The sequence below is a fragment of the Pleurodeles waltl genome, chromosome 10 (genome assembly GCF_031143425.1).
Source record: "Pleurodeles waltl isolate 20211129_DDA chromosome 10, aPleWal1.hap1.20221129, whole genome shotgun sequence".
Classification (NCBI taxonomy): domain Eukaryota; kingdom Metazoa; phylum Chordata; class Amphibia; order Caudata; family Salamandridae; genus Pleurodeles; species Pleurodeles waltl.
In genome coordinates, this window is record NC_090449.1 from 397718723 (window position 1) to 397739218 (window position 20496).

General features: G+C 49.4%; 1 protein-coding gene across 5 annotated transcripts in view; it reads left to right on the forward strand.

Moving 5' to 3' along the window:
• The window catches only part of TELO2 (telomere maintenance 2), an 863005-nt gene that overhangs the window by 100066 nt on the left and 742443 nt on the right, over window positions 1-20496 (forward strand). For 2 of the 5 annotated variants that reach the window (XM_069210623.1, XM_069210625.1), the window contains exons 2-3: window positions 188-232; window positions 6799-6915. The gene's annotated coding sequence lies outside the window, so the exon portion shown is untranslated. Of the gene's footprint in view, window positions 1-187; window positions 233-6538; window positions 6916-20496 lie in introns of all 5 variants that reach the window. The other 3 variants (XM_069210621.1, XM_069210622.1, XM_069210626.1) reach the window with 2 other exon arrangements.

The following is a 20496-nucleotide window of genomic DNA, read 5'->3' on the forward strand; positions in this document are numbered from 1 at the left end:
GCAAAGTGTGACCGGACGGGTTCAAGGACGACACAAAGAGATATAGTTGGTTTGTCGTGGATGTGGCTTATTAGAGTTCTATGATTCAATAGTACTTCATATACGTTTTTCTTGTGCTGTTTTCCTTTTCCCCATCGTTGTCCTTTTCCTGGATGTTTCACCTCTTCCTTGGTTTTCTCTCTGGCAGGGCTCCGAGGAAGCGCATGTGAGGGAAAGAACAAGAAAAGTACCGGTAAGTTCCTTTTCTTCCGTTGCCCCTTTCCTTCTCCCCTACCCTTTACTTCTCTTTCTTGTCCTTCATACCGTAGGTACTTTTCTCTCTCTGTTCTCTGGACTTTTCGTGTCTCTCTCTCTCTCTCTCTCTCTCTCTCCCTCTCTCTCTCTCTCTCTCTCTCTCTCTCACCTCTTCTATCTGTAGTGCTCTATGTCTCTCTTATCTCCTAGAAGTATCATTTAGTATCCAGTCTTTTCTTTGTTTCTTCTGTTCTACTGCCTTTTCCCTGGGTCTCTCAGTCTTTGTAGATTCTGTTGCTTATCTCTTCTTCCCCTTCTTTCCTTTCTAGCTTCCTGACTGTTCTCTTTCTGATTTATTTCCAAAAACAAAAATTAACCACCTCGGTTTCCTGTCTTGGGTTTGTCTCTTACTATTGTGTGGCTTTCCTCTGGTTTGGTATTGTCTTGTGTAGGCTTTTTAAAAATCTTTATTTATTTTCCTTTCCCCTTCTTTTCTATCTCCCACTCCCCCTTGGGTTTGGTTTCCGTCTTCTCCCGACCTCCCGCTCCCTCTTGGGATTAGTGTCCGTCTTCTCCCGACCTCCTGCTCCCTCTTGGGTTTTGTTCCTTTCTCCACCCGACCTCCCACTCCCTCTTGTGCCCTTTTCCCCGGCTCCCTGCACGCACCTGAGACTGCCACGCTTCTCCTGAAGCGTGGCTGGTCAGATCGCGTTCTGCCTCCTGGGACGCCGAGAAGTCCCTTTCGTCATCTGCTTCTTCTTCTCCTTCCCGCTTCCGTTGATCTGCACTGTTTCGTCTTCCCGGGCCACTGTTCACTGCTCCTCCGTTGTCCGCGCTCCTTCTCACGATTCCCGCCTTTATTGCCAGAAATAATCCTTGATTGGCTTCCTCTGTTTGAGGAGCCGGAACATGGGTGGCAGCGATAAATAGTCGGCGTTTGTCATGAGGGACCCCGGGGTATGTCGTATCTGAAAGGAAAAAGGCTGGAGTGAGAGGAGCCATCTGAGTACACGGGCATTGGTATCCTTGTGTTGGGCAAGCCAAGTTAGGGGAGCATGGTCAGTCACTAAAGTAAATGTCCTTCCCGCTAAGTAATAATGTAGGGACTCCACCGCCCACTTGATAGCCAAACATTATTTTTCTAATATGGGGTAATGATGTTCCCGTGGAAGGAGCTTGGGACTTATGAAGACGATTCGGTGTAGGGTCCCATCGTCTTGGTCTTGGGAAAGGACGGCCCGAGTCCTACACCTGAGGCATCGATTTGTACCACAAAGGGTTTTTTAAAATCGGGATAACTCAACACCGGCCCGGATGTTAAAGCGGTTTTTAGCGTTTCAAAGCTTTGTCTTTCCTTAGCTGAGAGAGAGGGAAATGTGTTTGGACATGATTTCTTCAAGAGGTCTGTAAGAGGCCCAGCTACGGTGGAGAACTGGGGGTATGAAGCGTCTATAATATCCTACGAGTCCCAGTGAAGCTTGTACATCTTTCTTTGTTCAGGGAAGGGGAATCTGAGTGATTGCCTGTAATTTTTCTACCTGGGGATTAACTTGTCCCTCTCCTAGTATATATCCCAGATATTTAATCATCGTGTGTCCCAATTTACATTTCTCTGGGTTAGCGGTAAGGTTGGCCTCCCTCAAGGCCTGTAGGATGTTATTCAAGAGTTCGAGGTGTTCTTCCCAGGTCATGCTGGTCTTCTCCCGACCTCCTGCTCCCTCTTGGGTTTAGTGTCCGTCTTCTCCCGACCTCCTGCTCCCTCTTGGGTTTTGTTCCTTTCTCCACCCGACCTCCCACTGCCTCTTGTGCCATTTCTCCCGGCTCCCTGCACACACCTGAGACACGCTTCTCCTGAAGCGTGGCTGGTCGGATCACGTTCCGCCTCCTGGGACGCCGAGAAGTCAGTTTAGTCGTCCGCTTCTTCTTCTCCTTCCCGCTTCCGTTGATCTGCACTGTTTCGTCCTCCCGGGCCGCTGTTCACTGCTCCTCCGTTGTCTGTGCTCCTTCTCACGATTCCCGGCGTTTCAGTTCGCCGAAGTCCCCCCTTTATTGCCGGAAATAATCCTTGATTGGCTTCCTCTGTTTGAGGAGCTGGAACATGGCTGGCAGTGTCAGCACCAGTCGGGTCTGTGCACGGGCCACAGCAGGCCGGCCTGTCAAACAAAGTAAACAAGTGGCATTTGTTTGTTTAGAAGCGCGAAACCATAATCTACCTAGACAGAACCAATTTCTCACACTCCAAGACTATCTGCACACCTACATCCTCCATTCAGCTGGATGTCAATGTTTCCGCTGCTCCTTGAAGCCTGAAAAGGTTGTTGTGCTGGATCCAGAATTTGCTAAACACAACTGGACGTGTGCGCATGCCTGCTTGTGTATGAGTGTGTTTATTTACATTGTTGATACGTGTATTTAAGTGTATATTATCTAGCAAATATAGTTCATGCATGTCACCTATCTTTAATACCCATTAGGTATATATCTATATTTGCATAGGAAATAGATGCACGGACTGAGGTGGGTGTTGGAAAGACAGTGGGTGGATAAATGAACAGTTGGATGTTGATGGAAGGACAGAGTGTGGGTGGAACAATAGATGGAGTTGGGTGTTTGAAGGACAGTGGGAAGGTGGATGGAAAGACAGAAGGTTTGTTGGAAGGACAATGAGTAGGCAGAGCTGGGTGTTGGAAGGACAGAGGGTGAGTGGATGGATGAGGAAGCAAATGGATGGATAACAAATGCAGCAAATTGTAACAAAGCCGGTGTGTATGTGTGTGTCTCAATATATACATCATTGCAAAAGTGAGAGCCACTTTGACACTCTTTTGTTGCACGTCACATCATGTACTGCCTCTATTTCACATCCATGTGCTATTCCAAGGGATCGTACCTGTTTCTTGAGCTAGTATGGTGCATACCCGTGATAGTGTGTGCTCTATATACATAAGATGCTGGAAGGAGAAGGTGCTTATGATGTATTGAGCCAATTAGTACCACTTGCTTCTGTAGCATCAGAGGGATCCACTGTCGCGTAGGCTCTCATTATCCTAATGAGACTACTGGATTTTTGGGCGGCAAGATCGTTCACAGTGTGGGGGGACTAAGTCTGACCCACGGCGAAGGACCCTTGTCACCCCAAATCCGGGTTGAGCTCCAGCTAACTAGCAGTGCCTTATCTCTCCAGAAAGGAAGAGACAATTGGGCAGCTGAGCGCATGACATCCCAGTGCTTCCCAGGGAAGTCGTGGTCACTCAGGTCACAACCAGTTCTCTCATACACAGTGCGGTCTCATATATAAATGACAAAGGCAGTTCGAGTTTTAAAGATTGGTTTAATAAAACGACTGCATTTTTTTATAACAAGGCGTGAGCCGCAATAACCAGAACCATACAACACAGTAGGATTGAAATAGTAACAAGGAGAGTGAAACATAAGAATAATGCTATCATAGTGCAACTAGGTTACGTTCTCTCTCTATGTTATAGATTTGAGCACAGCATGTGAAGCTCTAAGCCTGCCTTTCAGGTTCCCCCGGGAGGACATCTACCCTCATACATGAGCAAAAGCCTGTGATCTGGATCAGAATCTGCAACAGGGCAGTCAGCATCTAGTTGTGGGTTTCTGGTCAGAATCTCCCTCTTACGTGTACCAGGACTAGAAAGTGTTTTTATAACTAACACGCCGGTGTTCTAAGAAACGTCCCTACGTAAGAATGTGTACTTTCTACGAATCCTAAAGACTAAACTTCTACCACGTCTATCAGCAATGTACCAGACTGTATCCTTGACTGAAGCACAGAGCGTGCAAGAATGTATTGTTTGAGAACGTCAGTGCTGAAGTAAGCTAAACCGTGTGATAGAAGAAAATAAAACAAGACCGTGAAACTGGTTATTTTAAAATGACAGTGTGAGGCTAAATAAAATGCATCTAGGGGAAAGTGCACAGAGGCCTAATACTTTAAGCAAACGTGCAGAAAGCTACATTAAAAATGGCCACACAACACCACCACCAGCGTTCTTGCTCTGTGGACACTTTGCTGTAGGGAGCGGAAATGCAGGCGCAGCACGTCCTTTAGGGCGGAGTGGCCATGCCCCCTCCACATTTTTGCCCCTCATGAAGACTGTCTGTCAGGCTGAACAAAGGTCAGCCTGACACACTCTTCATTTTCAGCTCAGACAGCCAGGAGTGAGACATGCGCGATTTGGGCAGTCTCCTGGCTGCGTGAGCTGAACTTTGCTGGGCTGAGGAGGTCACAGCTCCTGTGGGCGTGACCACCTCAGCTTAGCAAAGGTGCCTCGAGGCCCTCCCCTCGGTGACGAGGAAAGCGTCACTCATTGACTTGGACCTGGGCGCTTCAGGTTTAAGCCCTGAAGCCCCCAGGGCGAGTGCCAATCAGTGACACTTCGCTACAGAGTGGGGTGGGGTCAGCAGTCTCACTGACCCCATCCCAGTATGATGAGGCTGGGACTGCTGTCTTCCCTTATTGGTGACCTAAGGTCAGCCAATGAGGGCAGCAGTCCTAACCTTCCTGGGACCTCGAGGCTGAAGGTAAGGGTGTGTGATCTTTTAAAATGAATGTTTGGTGCGTGCATGCATGTTTGAATGTTATGAATGTTTTTAATCGATGTGCGTGTGTGTGTGAAAGAATGAGTGTGTGTGTGATCTTTTAAAATGAATGTTTGGTGCGTGCGTGCAAGTTTGAATGTTATGAGTGTTGTTAATGGATGTGCGTGTGTGTCTCTGTGTGAAAGAATGTGTGTGTGTGTGTGTGTGTGTGTGTGGGGGTGGGTGTGTGTTTGTGTGTGTGCCTCCCGCCCTCCCCCCCCCCCCCCTCCCTCCTAAAGCTGCCGGCCGCCACAGTGGAGATGTACGCTGTGTATGCACATATTGCACTGTGAAATTCCGGTCTGTCTTCCGGTCTCTCCAACCTATAATGTGGGCTTTGTAAACCACTGCAGAAGCCTATCTGCTGTACTGTCACTTGCTAAGCATCTCTATGGATTGTACCAAAGTGGTCAGGGACAAGACGGCATAACTTCACAAATTTATAGAGAAAGGTACAAAAAGGGAGAGTTAGAGAGAAAAATAAATATATAATGAAAAAAAACATTGATACAAATACAAAAGGGAAGGGGTGTGAGGAGGCTGACAGTTGAAGTCTAAGAAAAAAAGGCAAGTAAAGCAGGAAAAAGAAAGTTGCCCACCTTGAAAATGTGAAAAGATGGGCAGGGAATGGGAAAAGAGACAGAGTGGTCAAGTGCCACAAAAGGTAGGCAGCAAATATTAAGTTAGTAAATGAGAAAAGGCAGATAGAAGGCAAAGGTAACAAGGGAGACACGCAGATAAAAATGAAAATGACAGCAAGGAGACATTTACAGTGAGTAATTGGAAAAAGTGGAGGTAGGCAAATTGTAGAAGAACAAGCAAGGAACAGTCCTGTTTTTGCAAATATATGAAAGCTCCATTAAAAGTAACAAATAGTAAAACTGTTACTTCCCCAAGGTATCATCTACATATTTGCAAACAAAATAAATAAAGAAATTGAATACAACACGATTCATCAGGTGGATGTGGGTAAGCAAACCAGTCATTTACAGTGAAAAGGGCCTCTTGCTCACGAGGATGTACCTTTTCCTTCATACTGCAAACTGTATGGGTAGAATATGATTAACAAGTCATCAGACCGATGGATGAAGAGGACAGGACTGCAAGCTGATAAGACCTACATAGATTTTATATTGATGTGTTTTTGGAACACACGAAGCAGACAAGACAGCTACATATGTCTGTAAACTAGATACAAAACTGACTCCTGCAGCACAAGCCTGGCTAGAAATCAGCATATTACCAAGGGGTGACAGCAGCCATGAGGGCATGACGGGTAGGGGATATGGGGGGCCATTATCATGAAACAGAAGACACAGGGAGGAAGGGGGGGCTCTGTGTAACTAAAATCTAGGAGTTTTGCAGTAACTTCGTATTAGTAGGAGAGCTTTGCACTCTTCATCCTGGTCCAGTTTGCACTGCAAGCTCCCATCCCCTGCCCACCTCCTCACCCCTAGAAATCCACACACCACAACCCTTAAACTTATTCACACCCTAGTCATGTTGTGTTCGTTGTTTTTTTTTTTTTTTTGCTAAGACAAACACTCGAGACCACAGGCGACAATTTGATCTGCCTAATAAAGTTTTAACAAATCAAGTAGGTGAGCCCTGGTCCCCACCCAGTAGATGTTGGTGTATGGGTATGGTTTGGGCCATATGGGATAGTGTGTGGCTAAATGTTGTCCCTCAAAATTTGCAGGTGACTCTGGTTACCCCAACCTATCATGGCTGCTGACCCCTGTGAGGAATGCCAGGACAAGGTCAGAAGAACGTTACAGTGAGGCACTTGGGCGAACCAGATGGATAATAGAAAGAACCTTTGGCCTCCTGAAGGCCAGGATCCAGTGCCTCCATCTCTGGCAGACCTTCTTGGGTGTGCTACTCACCCAAGAAGGTCTGCCAGATAGTAGTGGCATGCTGCACAACCTTGCCCTGAGACGCCATGTGCCTTTTCTGCAGGAGGAGGAGGCTGGAGATGCCCGTGTGGCAGCAGTGGACCCTGAGGACAGTGAGGATGATGATGAGGACAACATAACATCAGCGATCAGACAGTACCTTACTCCCAGTGACACACAGGTAAGACAGTGTTATTTCACATTTCAATTACATTTGTTTGAATTTCTGTGCTGTTTTTTTTCCCACTTCTATGCCCACTTATGTACCCTTTAGCAATTCATTTTGCAGATGTTGGGGATGCTCCTGGTGTGATCACTGCAGCCAGCTGCAGGTCATTAATCTATGCTCATTTTCTGTACAGTTGAATTGCAATGTTTGTACCTATTTAAATGAATACATACTTGAACACTTTGACATACTCCAAACTTCTTTTTTTTTTTTCCAAGGGTGTTTATTGAAGTGCTAAAATATTGAGGGGCAAGTGCAATAGGATGGGGTGATGATGGAGGAAAGTCAAGGGTATTGTTCCAGTCTCTTTGTAGCACAGGTGCATTGTCCAAGGGGACATAGGAAGGGGAGCAATGGCAGTTCAAGGTGTACAGGGTGACAGAGTGGGACACAAGGGTGACAATAAGGAGAGTCTCATTTCCTGGCGGGGTCTTGGCAAGTGTTTCTGGCCTCTGTATAGATCGCATGGAACGTTTGCAGGGTGGTTCCCCTTCTGCAGGGGAAGGGGTGCTGGTGGCCTGTGAGTCCTGTGTCGGGGCCTTCTGGCCACTAGCGACAGCAGAGGTGGAAGGCTGTTCAGATGTCTGGCTTGTGGCAGGGGTCCGCTGTTGTGTGACTGCCTCCTTCATAATATTGGCCATGTCTGCCAGCACCCCTGCTATGGAGATCAGGGTGTTGTTGATGGCTGCAAGTCCTCCCTGATCTCCTGGTACTGTCTCTCCTGCAGCCGCCTGTTCTCCTGCAATTGTCCAGGATCTGGCCCATCGTGTCCTGGGAATGTTGATATGCTTCCAGGATCTCTGCAAGTGGCTCCTGGAGAGTCGGTTCCCTGGGCCTGTCCTCTCCCTGGCGCACAGCAATCCTCCCGGTTTCCCTGTTTGCATGTGTCTCTGTCCCCTGAACCGTGTGCCCACTGCCACTGACCCCAGGTCCCTGATTGTCATGGGTATGAGGTGTGCCCTGGGGTCCCTGTAGAGGTGGACACCTTCTGATTGATGTGTCCTGGGGACAGAGGTATGGGTACGCTGGGTGGGTGCTGTGGTGGTGCTTCCTGATGGGGGAAGCTCTGTGGTGGTGTGTGACTGGGCCTGGGTAACTGGATTTCCAGAGGTCCCTGATGGACCAGCGTGGTCATTCAGATCCTGAAGACCAGAGTTGCTGTCATCACATTCTCCAGCATAGCTCCATCTTCCTAGCTATCAATATCTGCTGCACCTGTGCTCCAAATAGCTGTGGCTCTACCCTGATGATTTCTTCCACCATGACCCTTACCTCCTCCTCTGTGAAGCGGGGGTGTCTTTGTGGTGCCATGGGTTTTGCGTGAGGTGTGTAGGTGAGGGTGTGTTGGGTAATGTGTTGGGGTGTGTGATGTGGGGTGCGTGAGTGGTATGTAGGTGTGAATAGTGAGTGGCTCTTGTTGTGTGAGTGGTCTTGATGTCTCTGCTGGCAATGGTTTGTAATGGTAAAGGGTTGTGGGTAATGTGTGTGTTTTTATAGTGGTGTGGTGTGTGTATGGGTGTCACGTGTGTGTTGTTGGAATTGTCCAATGTGGAGTTGTTTTGTTTGTGTGTGTCGATTTTGAGCGCTGCGGTATGTACCGCCAATGGTTTACCACTGTTGAATGTCCGCCGTGGTGATTCGTGGGTCATAATGTGGTGGGCGTAGTTCTGTTGGTGTAACGGTGTGGGTTTGGATACCGCCAGTTTATCACTGACTTTTGGTGTGGCGGATTTATGTCTTTGACTGAATACTGACGGATTGGTGTGTGTGTGTCATAATATGGTGAAGGTATATCCGCAGTGGTAAGTTGGCAGCAGTCAGCGTGGCGGTAAGTGGAATTTACTGCCAATGTCATAATGAGGGCCTGTGTGCCCTCAACCCAGAAAGATCTTCAGCCTGTCTCCTAGCTGACCCGAGGAACACTCAAGGACCTTTTTCATGCAGCGCTTGCTCCTACACCCTCCAAGGACCACCACATGATCCTGTACCAAGCACGGACAACCCCCTCAAGTGCATACTCCTCAACACATGCTCCCTCGTCAAGCATGCAGTAGAAGTCTGGGACCTCCTAGACTCGACCGTCCCGGACATCGCCTTCTTAACAGAGACGTGGATAACCCCCACCTCGGCCCCTGACATTGCCACGGCCATCCCGGACAACTACAAAATCATCCACAAGGACAGAGCCAACTGGCCTGGAAGAGGCATTGCCATAGTCTACAAGAACACCAATCGCCTGACAACCACCAACGGGTCACAGCCTCAGCCAACCCATGAACGCCTACACTTCCAGATTCAGATTAACCCCAACTCCTCCCTTCATGGCACATTCATCTACAGGCCGCCCGGACACTGACCTCAATTCCTCAAAGATCTTGCCGACCTCATCGCCCCCCAATCGCTCACCTCCTTCCGACAAGATCCTACTCAGCGACCTCAACTTTCACCTTGATATCCACAATGACCCTTAGCACCACAAACGTCTTGGACAACCTTGCAACATTCAGACAACTTGTCAACGTCCCCACCCATAGAGCCGGACACATTCTCAACCCTGTTTTCTCAGCGGAGAATAACATCACCATCTCTCGCACCTCTGAACACCACTGGTCCGACCACAAATGCATCCACTTTACCTTCACAAAGAAAACTGTACACCAAAATGCTGCCTAACTTCCCCCGCCCCCCACCGCGCGGATGCAGGGGCAAAGTTACTGATGCGCAAGTCATCATCGCTCTCAGCCACTTCCCTCCACCATACTCAGCAGACGCTAATGAAGCTGCACGCTATCTACACTGATGGCTATCGGAATGCGCCAACAGCGTAGCCCCCCTCAGGTAACCAGCTGGAAACCGACATAGTAACACACCTAAATGGTTTATGACAGACCAACAAAAAGTCCAAACTCTCCTGCAGAAAACTGGAACTGAAATGGAGGGACAGCAAATCAACCGAAGACCACATAGCCTACAAGAACGCAGTCACCACCCACCAGCAGAACATCAGAGCTGCCAAAAAGAATGCCATTCAAGAACACCAGCGCTCACAAAAGAAAAGGGCTCTTCGCCATCATCAAAGAATTCATAAACCCCGGAATAGACACCTCATCCCTTTTTCCCAAGACCTCGCCACTTCCTTCCACCCATAAATACAGGACATTTACGAAGGCTTCAAGAACCAAAACCCTCCCGTACCGCTCACAAATACCACCTCGGACTCAGCACCACACCAGATCCTGAACTCCTGGACTCCCATCACCAAAGAGAACACCGAAAGACTCATGAACTCCATCCACTTGGAGCACCCTTGGATCCGTGCCCTCATCACATCTTCAACCTGGCCAGCGCCACCATGGCATCTGAGCTGTGCCGAACTATCTACCGATCCTTCGAGGCTGCAACTTTCCCGTCAGATTGGAAGGATGCCGAGATCAGCCCGCCATTCAAGAAACCCACAGCCGACCCAATGGAGCTGAAGAACTACAGAAACATCTTTCTGCTCCTTTTCCCAGCCAAAGTAAAAAAAAAAAAAAGTCTGTCAACCAGCAACGCACTGTCTTCTTCGAGGCACACCAAATCCTAGACCCGTCCCAATATAGATTCAGGAGCAACCACATCACCGAAACAGCACTGCTAGCAGCCACTGACGACATATGTGCCACACTAGACCACAGAGGCATGGCCACACTCATCTTCCTCGACCTCTCCGCTGCATTCAACACAGTTTCCCACCCCATCCTCTGTTCCAGACTCCACAACGCCGGCATCAGAGATAAAGCACTGGAATGGATCAAGTTGTTCCTCACCGGAAGAAAACAGGGTGTCAGACTACCGTCGTTCACATCAGAACCGAAAGATGCATGCTGTGGAATACCCCAAGGATCATCATTCAGCTCGACGCTTTTCAACATCTACATGGCCCTGCTAGCCAGGATCACCAAACATGAGCTACACATTGTCTCCTACGCCGACGATACCCAACTGATCCTCTCCCTGCCCGATGACCCTGTGAAGGCCAAGATAAGTTTCCACAGTGGGATGAGAGCAATCACCTCCTGGATGGAAGCCAGCTGCCTCAAACTCAACTTGTAATCTGCTCCTCCCCTTCTGCCTGGAATGACTCCTGGTGGCCCACCGCACTATGAAACGCCCACCACGGACCACGCATGCAATCTAGGTCAATCCTGGACTTCTCACAATCAATGCCCCCCCCCCCCCCCCCCCCAGTGCATGCCGTCTCTTCGTCATGGTTCCACACCCTCTGAATCCTTTGAAAGATCTTCAAGTGGATCCCCTGTGACACAAGGAAGACAGTCTCCCACGCACTCGTCACTAGCAAACTGGACTACAGCAATGCACTCTATGCCGGCATCACCAAGAAGCTTCAAGCAAGACTACAAAGAACAGAATGCAGCAGCCAGACTCATCTTGGACATCCCCCGACACAGCCCCATCTCCTCTCACCTCAGAGACCTACACTGGCTCCCAGTCAACAAGCGCATCACATACAAAATCCTGATTCACACCTACGAGCCACTACACAACATAGGGCCGGCATACTTCAACCACTGCCTTGCCTTCTATGTACCCAACAGACAGCTACGTTCGTCCCAGCTCGCCTTCGCAGCCGTTCCCAAGATCCAGAAAAGCACAGCAGGAAGAATATCCTTCTCCTACCTTGCAGCCCAGACATGGAACATGCTACCTCTCAAACTCAGGCAGACAGCATCACCCAAGCAGTTCAGGAAGGACCTCAAGACCTGGCTCTTCGATTGAGCAGCACACCCACAAACTTGAGACCCTATTGGTGATTAGCCCCGCTTTAGAAATGATTGATTGACTGACTGATTGACTTCTGCATATGTCATGCAGCACTCGAATGTTTAGAAATTAATATGCCACGGATATAGGCCTTCAAGGCCTCTCATAGGGTGGTCTGGGAGGTAACTTTACCCATGTTGAGCTCTAAGTATTCTACTGCTTATGAATGAAATTTAGAGTGGAACAGCTCATCATGCAGTGCCACGCAAGGGAAGCATTATTGGTGCTCCAGGGCCCCACCGACAGGCATGCACAGCGTCATCTGTACTGGGGAGTGGTCAGAGAGTGTGCAGGCAAGGTGTGAAAACAGAACTGGAGTAGCAGAGACGTGTGGGTCCATGTGTTGTGCAGCATGGAGTAAAACATGCATGATGGGGTGGGTGCATGAGACAGATACCAGGAGTCTCATAGCAGGTAGGTGTTGCAGAGATTGCAGAGGATGTGGAGCAAATGTGTTTTTTCCATTGGCGCAGTAGCAATGGTATTGACTGGGGGGGGGGGTCCAGCAGCAGGTTAAAGTCACCACCCAGTATTATATGGTCTGTGTTTATATGCTCTATCACAGCCATGACTGTTTGAAAGAAGTCAGGAGTATAGACATTGGGGGCATATATGTTGGCCAATAGTACTCGATGTCCATACAGTGTTCCAGCCACCAGTACATATCTGCTGCTGTCATCAAAGTAGCTGGCAGTGGGATGAAATGGAAGATTTTTTTGTGTATTAGCTTGCAGGCCCCACCAGAGTATGTGCTATAGGTCGAAAAATGTAGACACAGTCCCACGTTGAAGTGAAGGCATAGGAATTCCCGGGTGCAAGTGTGTCTCCGTAGGCTATCTTTGCGTCCTGTCGGGTCAGATACTGCAAAACCTGTATACCCTTGTGCGGGGTTTTGAGACCTCTGATGTTTCATGACAGAAATGTGAATTCAATCATGGATCTCTCATTGCCCTATGTCACCACCATTGAATAGCGTAGACATATTGTGTCAGAGTTGTGTACGTGCAATGCCCTAGACTACTGAAGAATGCAGTGAAACAAAAACTGCAGAAGAATAGCCTCCCTCCCACCCACACTAGATAGCAACATGCCTAGCGAATCCCATTAACACGCCCTTAGAAACAAAAACCACTTCAAAGGAACCATGGTTGTGTACACCACTGGGGAATAGCTATGGTGCGACGGACAGGCCCCATCTGTTGAATGATCAGAAGGATTGTAGGGGGAATGGGCCATAGTTTACTGTCCATCAGGTATGATACAGGGGAATAATAACATGATCAGCAGTGGAGTTCTCTAAAACACAATGCACAGAGTAACGTTTGGTGAGACTGAGATGGATTAACGAGATCAGGCGTTGGTGCCAGTCTGGGGTGGGGGTGGGGGGATTGTTTGGTGGTTGGGAATGGGAACAGGTCCACACTCGCTTTTGCATGAATGTCTGGAGGAGAGCGCTCAGTTGTGGTTGGTTTGGTGGAGGGGGGCAGTGATCCTTAGCATGCTGTGTACAGAAAGTTAGGGCTTCCGCTGGGGTATCAAAGATGCAAGCTTTGCCATTAACATTCACCCGAAAACGGTCCACGTACAGCATTCCGTAGCACAGCCCCAGTTTCTGTAGTGCTGATTTGGCATCAGCAGATTTACAGTGTGCCAGGGTCCCTAAAGATTAGGAGTCTCATGACTATTGATCGTGGCAGTGTTCCTGGAGAAGGGTGCGGGCCAAGAGCATGATGCGCCCTATCTACAACAAATGTGGAGGCAAAGTTCTGAAGACCGAAGAGGTTGGCAAGTAAGCATTCAACAAAGAGGTCTCTAGATTTCACCACTCCCAGTATATGGATATTGTTGCAGTGGCCTCAGGCTTCAAAGTCTTCATTCTTGATTGCCACTGATTTGAGGAGCTCTCCACTTTCTCCAGTTGTTTAGTTGTCTTGGCAGACCTGTCCAGGCCGGAGATATGTTCCTCTGCACTGCCCAGTTGAGTGTTCTGGCGGGCTAGCTGCTCCCCCATATGGTCAAGGCGGCCATTGAGGGTGTCAAATCTGCCATCTGTGGTGTGAAAGCCAGCTCGTAGTTCCACCATAATGACTTTCATGCCGGACAGGTGCCCGAGCCACCGTTGCACCCAACCCCGTTGCAGGCATTGTCTCTGGTGCATTTGTGATTTTGGACTTCTCAAATGATAACTTGCGCTGTTCAGGGTCACTGCACACCATGAATAGGAGAGGGTCCTTTGTAGGGTGTCCTCAGTGTATAGGAAGGTTGGGTGGGTCTGAATGAGAAATGGCACTGGCGCCCAGGAATTGTCACTAGATGTATGTATGTATGCGTTCAGATTGTCCTGGATAGAGCTGCCCCAGGTGAGTATCAGCAGAGGGGCGGCCCCAGGGTCAAGAAGTGGTGGCCCAACATGGGCCAAAATCCACATGGCCACCTCCATGGATATGAACGTTATTTATGGTAGCTGGTTGGGCTCTCTATGGATGTGGTGACAGGGCAGGAGCAGGATACGTGCCGGGTGGGGCCAGTGCCGAGCCACAGGGACTGTAGTAGTCTAGTCTGCAGCAGGAATTGGAGGTCTCACCTGTACGGGCTCCAGCAGGTCTTAAGCCTCTATGGAGAGCAATTATGGAAGGCCCTTGATTAAGGGTGCGGACCATGGGTATGGGACAGAAGTGTGTTCAGTTGTGGCCCCCCACCGGCTGTTTTAAGGTGCAGATCGCAAGTCTTCAGAGACATATGTCGGTGTGTGCTGGGGAGCCAGGCCATGTTCCTAGGCTGCTCAAAGTGGTCTTGTTCATCACTGATCTGCTGTTCCGGGCCATGCGGCATCCCAGTATGGTGCTGGTCTCGCTACACAGAACGCAGAAAATTGCTTCCGACCTCTAGGAAGATAGCAGAGCTGCCCCGGCAGCCCAGCGAAGTCCAGTGGCCTTGTATTTCGGGTGTGCCTTTAAAACATGTTCAAGAGGGTGGTGACCCAAATTAGCAACCAACAGTATAGTAGGGGTGCTCTGAGGGATGCTTACTAGATACTTTGGGAGTTTATTTTTGATTACAGACAGCTTAGTAGCCTTTTCTTTCCAGACTTACAGTTCAATTATTTGTTTTCTTATAGATTTTTAAGATATTAAGATAGCTGCCAATTCATGCTGTAGTTTCAAGGCACCTTAGTGACCTAAGGGAACCAGGTCATATTGCTTTTTTTTTTTTGTTTTTTTTTTTGTGTTAGCAATATTTTCCTTGCTTACTTTTTTGAGTTGCACTTTTTTATTGAAGGAGTGTAGCAATGACGTTCAAGTACATTGTTATACAGAACAGTACTTTTTAACAGAAACAAAAAAAGAAAAAGCACCTTGGGGGGAGGTGGGAACGAAGTAGGAAGGGGGTGAGGGAAGAGGAAAGAGGGACGTACATTGTGAATAATACTGTAACACATTTCAGTTATGAGGATATAAAAAGGTGGAAACATGAAAAGATGCAAAGCCCTGACCTTGGTGAAGGTTTCTAGGTCCCCTGTTGGGGAAGGCTGAGTTCTGAAGTGTCCGTTGCGGGTGGGGTGGTCTTGGTGAGGCGGCATGGGTCTTTGGTCGATAGGATCTCTAGCAATGTGGTAATGGGGTATGCATGGGAGGGTACTGGTCAGTAACAAGGACGGAGGTGATGGTGAAGTCGTAGAAACGTGGCAGGCTCAGAGCAAAACAAGGTGTCCAACGTCCAGGTGGGTCTGAAGGGGTAAGGGGGGATGGCAGGGGTGATGGAGGAAGGGAGTGAAGGAGGGAAAGAGGTCATGAGAGAACTGCAGTAGACAAAGATGGAGTGGGGAGAAGTGCTAGAAGAAAAAGGGGATGGGAAGGGAGAGAGAGGGGGAATGACAGGGGAGGTAGGGGTGGAAGGAAGGAGGAGGAAATAGGGAGGGACGGGAGGGTAGGGAAGCAGAGGGTAGGTAGGATAAAGCAAATGGGGTGGGAGGATATTAGAGATGTTTTTTGTCACCTTAGCAGCTGTGATTATGGGAGATGATAATGATGCTATGAGCTGTCTGCAATTAAGGACGCACATGTTTGCATGAATAACGCTGTCTGATCTTGCAGATGGTAAATGACGCATTCATGGGCTGCAGTCTGGATCATTGCCACCATCCACCCCGGTGTAGGTGGAGTAGAGGATCTCCAGTGGCAAAGAATGCAGATCTTGGCAGTTGCAAGGGCCGTGTGTAGAAGGTGATGTTGTGGGCGACATAGGTGTTGGGGAGTTCCCCATGTCGTGGAGGAGGATTAGGGAGGAAGAGAGGGGTGTCTGAAGAGTCAAGAAGGCCGCTAAGGGGGATCCCACCGCCTCCCAGAAGGGTTGGATCGAAGGGCATTCACAGAGAATAAGTGCCAAGTCACACCGAGTGGCCATGCATCGCCAGTTTTTCGCATGAGGTAGAAGTCCGCTTTATGCAGTTTTTTTTGGCGTCCAGTGCCATTCGTGGAGCATTTTGAAGAGACAAAACTTTGGTTGGGCTTCTCTTGTGGCCTGGTCCAGGTCTTCCATGATGTCTGTCCAGTCCTCCTCCTAGTTTTCTATCTGGAGACCGGATTGCCACTTAGTACAGACATTATCGAGGAAGAATTGTGAGAAAAGATGGGGCATGATTACTTCGTAGAGGCCCAACATCATGCCCTTAAAACCGCTCCAGATTCTAAAATAGGACAACACGGGTGTAGTCTGGAGGTTCCAAGGACCAGTTCCCATGCAGCGTTGCAAGCAGTGCTTCACCTGAAGGTGTCGCCACACTTGTTGGGGCTGGAGGCCGAATTCCTCATGTAGGCACTCAAATCTCTTGAGGTCACCATCGGCTAGGACCTCGTCCAAGCTTTTGATACCAACTGTGTGCCACTGCACCCAGTTGAGGGTCTCCTTTCCTACCCGAAGACAGTTGTTGCCCCATAAGGGGCCTGTGTGTGAAGACGGGGGTATACATCAAGAAGGCGGTGTGCCCTGCGCCAGGCTTTATGTATAGCTTGGCATAGCTTGTAGCTTCTGGTTGACAATGTGAGACCCAGAGGGGTTGTCCTTGTACAAGGGGCAGAGGCCACCCTTACTAGAGAGTAACAGTCGTTCAGTGGTGATCCACAGCTGTGGGTCTGGTAACTCAGGGAGCATATATGCCAGTTGGGAGAGATGGAGGGCCAGGGCATAATGTTCTATTGACAGGAGTCCAAGTCCCCCCCATGAGTGACGCTCTGTAAGCTTGGCAGATGTCAAACGGCGGTGGGAAGAGCCCCATACAAAGGTTCGGATCTCTGCATCGATAAGGCAGAGGGTCGGTAAGGGCATCAGGAGGGGGAGCACACCTAGCTCATATGTAAATCGTGGTAGATTGACCATTTGTACCGCTTGTACTCTGCCTCACATGGAGAGTCCCAGATGCAACCACTTCTCAAAGTCCAGTTTCATGTACACTGTAAGTGGGTCTAAATTGTCTGCCATCATACGTTCCAGTCCCCTATTGACGAGGATCCCCAGGTATTTAAGACGGGACAGTGACCATTAAAATGGAAGCTGTAGATCGTTGTTCTTGTGGTAATGGTGGATAGGAGCAGCGCCTCACTTTTGTCCCAGCTCACCCGGTAACCGGATAGGGTCACAAAGCCGTTGATGATCTCTAATAAGGGCGGGAGGGAACGTCTCAGGTCTACCAAGGTAAGTAGGATGTTGTCTGCATATAAGTAGAGTTTGGACACTCTCCCTTGTAGGGGTATCTCAGTGAGAAGAGGAGATTGGTGGATGGTGGCCGCCAGCGGTTCCATTGCCAACAGAAAAAGAAGTGGCGAGAGTGGGCAGCCTTGCCTTGTCTCCCTCCATATTAGGAAGAGGTAAGATAAGAAGCTGCCACAGTTAACCTGTGCCATGGGGCCATCATATAATAGGCGTATCTTGGTGATGAATTGGTCTCCCAGGCCAAATTTCCGTAAGGTTATAAAGAGACTGCCACAATCTATACGATCAAACGCTTTTTCAACATCAATGAAGATAGCTAGAGCTTCGTCTGGCAGGCCTCTGTCCCCCCCCAAACCCCCTGCCCAAAGGGCGTGGGACAGAATGCGGAGATGGTTTCTGGAGGTGCGTCCTGAACAAATCCCACTTGGGTATGATGCATTACAGACGGGATGATTTTACGGAGACGGTCCGCTAGGACACTGGCGAGGAGTTTTACATCCCATTCAGAAGGGATATGGGTCAAAAGCTGCCACATACGAGGGGGTCTCTCCCTGATTTAGGAATGGCTGCTGTCATTACTCTGTTTGAAATAGAGCCCATGGACCCCTCTTGACTAGCCTCCTGAAAGGCCTCGTATAAGGAATCACTGGCCTCCTCTCCAGCCCATCTATAAAATTCTGCAGGTAAGCCATCTTCCCCGGGTGATTTATGGTACGTGATTTTGGATATAGTGTGTATTCTGCCCTGGATGTGTACAGTTCTTTAAGAGCTACGCAAGCTTGTTCCAATTAGTGATGCAAGGGGTGGGCCGTATTTGAGCTGGTGAGGGATGCAGTTTTGTTTTCTGATTTGTTTTGGCGCGCTAGCTTCTGTTTATTAGCCAGTGCCGCATCCCACATCATTTGCCCCCATATAGTTGCTTTCGCTGCTGCCCACAGTACTCTCTGAGAAGAGATTGAGCCTTGGTTATCCTGCATATAGGTTGAATCATGCACCCGTAGGCGGGATTTACCCTAGGGAACGCGATAACGGTGTATGGCTAAGCGCAAGAGTTGCGGCCTGGGTTGATAAGATGCGTTTCTACGGCTATCAGGATCGCAGTGTAGTCAGAGAGCACCGTTTCCATGATCCGGGAGTTCCATGCGTGGGCCACCACATTCTCTGATACGAAGACGTAGTCCACTTGTGACTGGGTGAAAGGTACTGATAAGAGAAAAGTATATTCTCGGTCTGCCAGCTGGGTTAGCTTCCAATGGACCACCAGTCTGTGGTCCGAGGTGAAGTCTCTCTGTATGGCCCTGTCTGGGTTATTGCTGGGGTTTATGTGGCCAATCCTGCTAAGCACTGCATCTCTGGCTAGGTTCCAGCCACCCCCTATTGGGTATCGGGAGGCCCCAATCTCGTTGAGGAGGCGGAGCAGAAATGTGCGTTTAGATCCTGTGGGTGCGTAGATAGAACCTACACAGAGGGAGCTGTTCCCGATCTTCAGTTTGGCAAAAATGTACCTCCCTTCGGGATCAGACCCTGGTTTGGTAACGTTGACGGGTATTGTTTTAAGGAGCAGGATCGCCACTCCACACTTCCTGGTCGTCCCACCCCCTGTTGGCGGTTCCGGACAGTTACTATAGAATGCCCTCCCTACCCAGCCCTGGCGCAGTTTGCTGGAATCAAGGTTGTAAAGATGAGTCTCCTGCAACAGAGCCACATGTGCTTTATTTTAATTGGAGACAGGAGAGCATCTTTTTGCGTTTCACTTAGTATGTCAGTGTGTTAATGTTCCATGAGATAATGTGGAGCTGTTGGGGGATGTGGAAGTTTTGACTAGTCATTGCTGTGATGTAATGGTGTGGCGGAATGGAAGGGAAGTGATAGGGATAGGAGAGGGGAGTTCCAAGTTGCAAGGAGGGCGAGGAATGTAGAAGGGAAGGGTAGGTCAGGCGCCGGGAGATAGAGGGACTCCTTCAGACCCAGTCCGGGGGGGAGGAAGGGAGGTCGCTGGATACACGCAGAGATATGCGGCTATGGAGTAAAGTAAAATACAGCAGAAAAGGGCAAGAAGGGGTAGAGATGGAAGTGGGGGAGGACAGGAGGGGAAGCAGGAAACCAATAAAGGAGACGGAAAGCCTGGCACTAGGATAGAGCAAAGCCCCAAAGGCTCAGGTTTGTAGACCGTGGGTCTAAACTTGGTGAGTCAGCACACTGAGAGGGGCCCCATCAGGAGGCAGGGCATGCAGGGTGGGTTAAGTAAGGGACATTAAAGTGGGGGGGGGGAGAGAGAGGGCAGGGTCCCGGCAGAGACAGGGGATTAATGATAGAAGCCCAGAGGTGTCGCCAGTTTGGAACTTGTCCAGGGAGGTTGAGCGTCTTTTGAAGCCCCCTGTGCTGCAAATGATACTGGTTATTTCCTATTTCAGAGGATGGCAGTGGTGATGTGGGGGTGGGGGTTGGGGGGGAGAAGGGCCATGGAGGGAGCGAGAGGCAAGAGGAGAATATGAAGGCCGGGGGGGGCAGCAGAACATCCGGGTGGGTCGGTGTGAATCAGATCTCGCTGAGGAGCGAGCTCGGGGTGACGTGGGAAGGGGGTGCGATCCGGTGAAAGGAGGGTCAAGGCGAGTAGTGGTGCAGGGGTCCCATGTCCCAAACATCTTGTCAATGTAAACAATGCTCACAATTGAACATATAAAACAGTTGTTTGGAAGATAGCGTACTAAAGGGCAACAATATCTTGCAAAATGCTAATAGGCACGCAAATTGAGCGATGGGAGTGAAAGAGGGGTGGGAAACCGCAGGGACGTACAAAGTCTTTGACAAAGTGATTCAGCAATCAATTAAGTGTGGTGCAGTCACCTAGAGCAGCGCGACACAGAGTATTGGGCGGCATAGTATGACTATATTGAATATATAAGCATGTAGTTGCATACTCGGCCGTCTGGCGGGAGAGCAATACAGTTCAGTTCTTCCGGCCCCACCCGGACGCGAATTTGATGCGCAGGTCCACAGCTG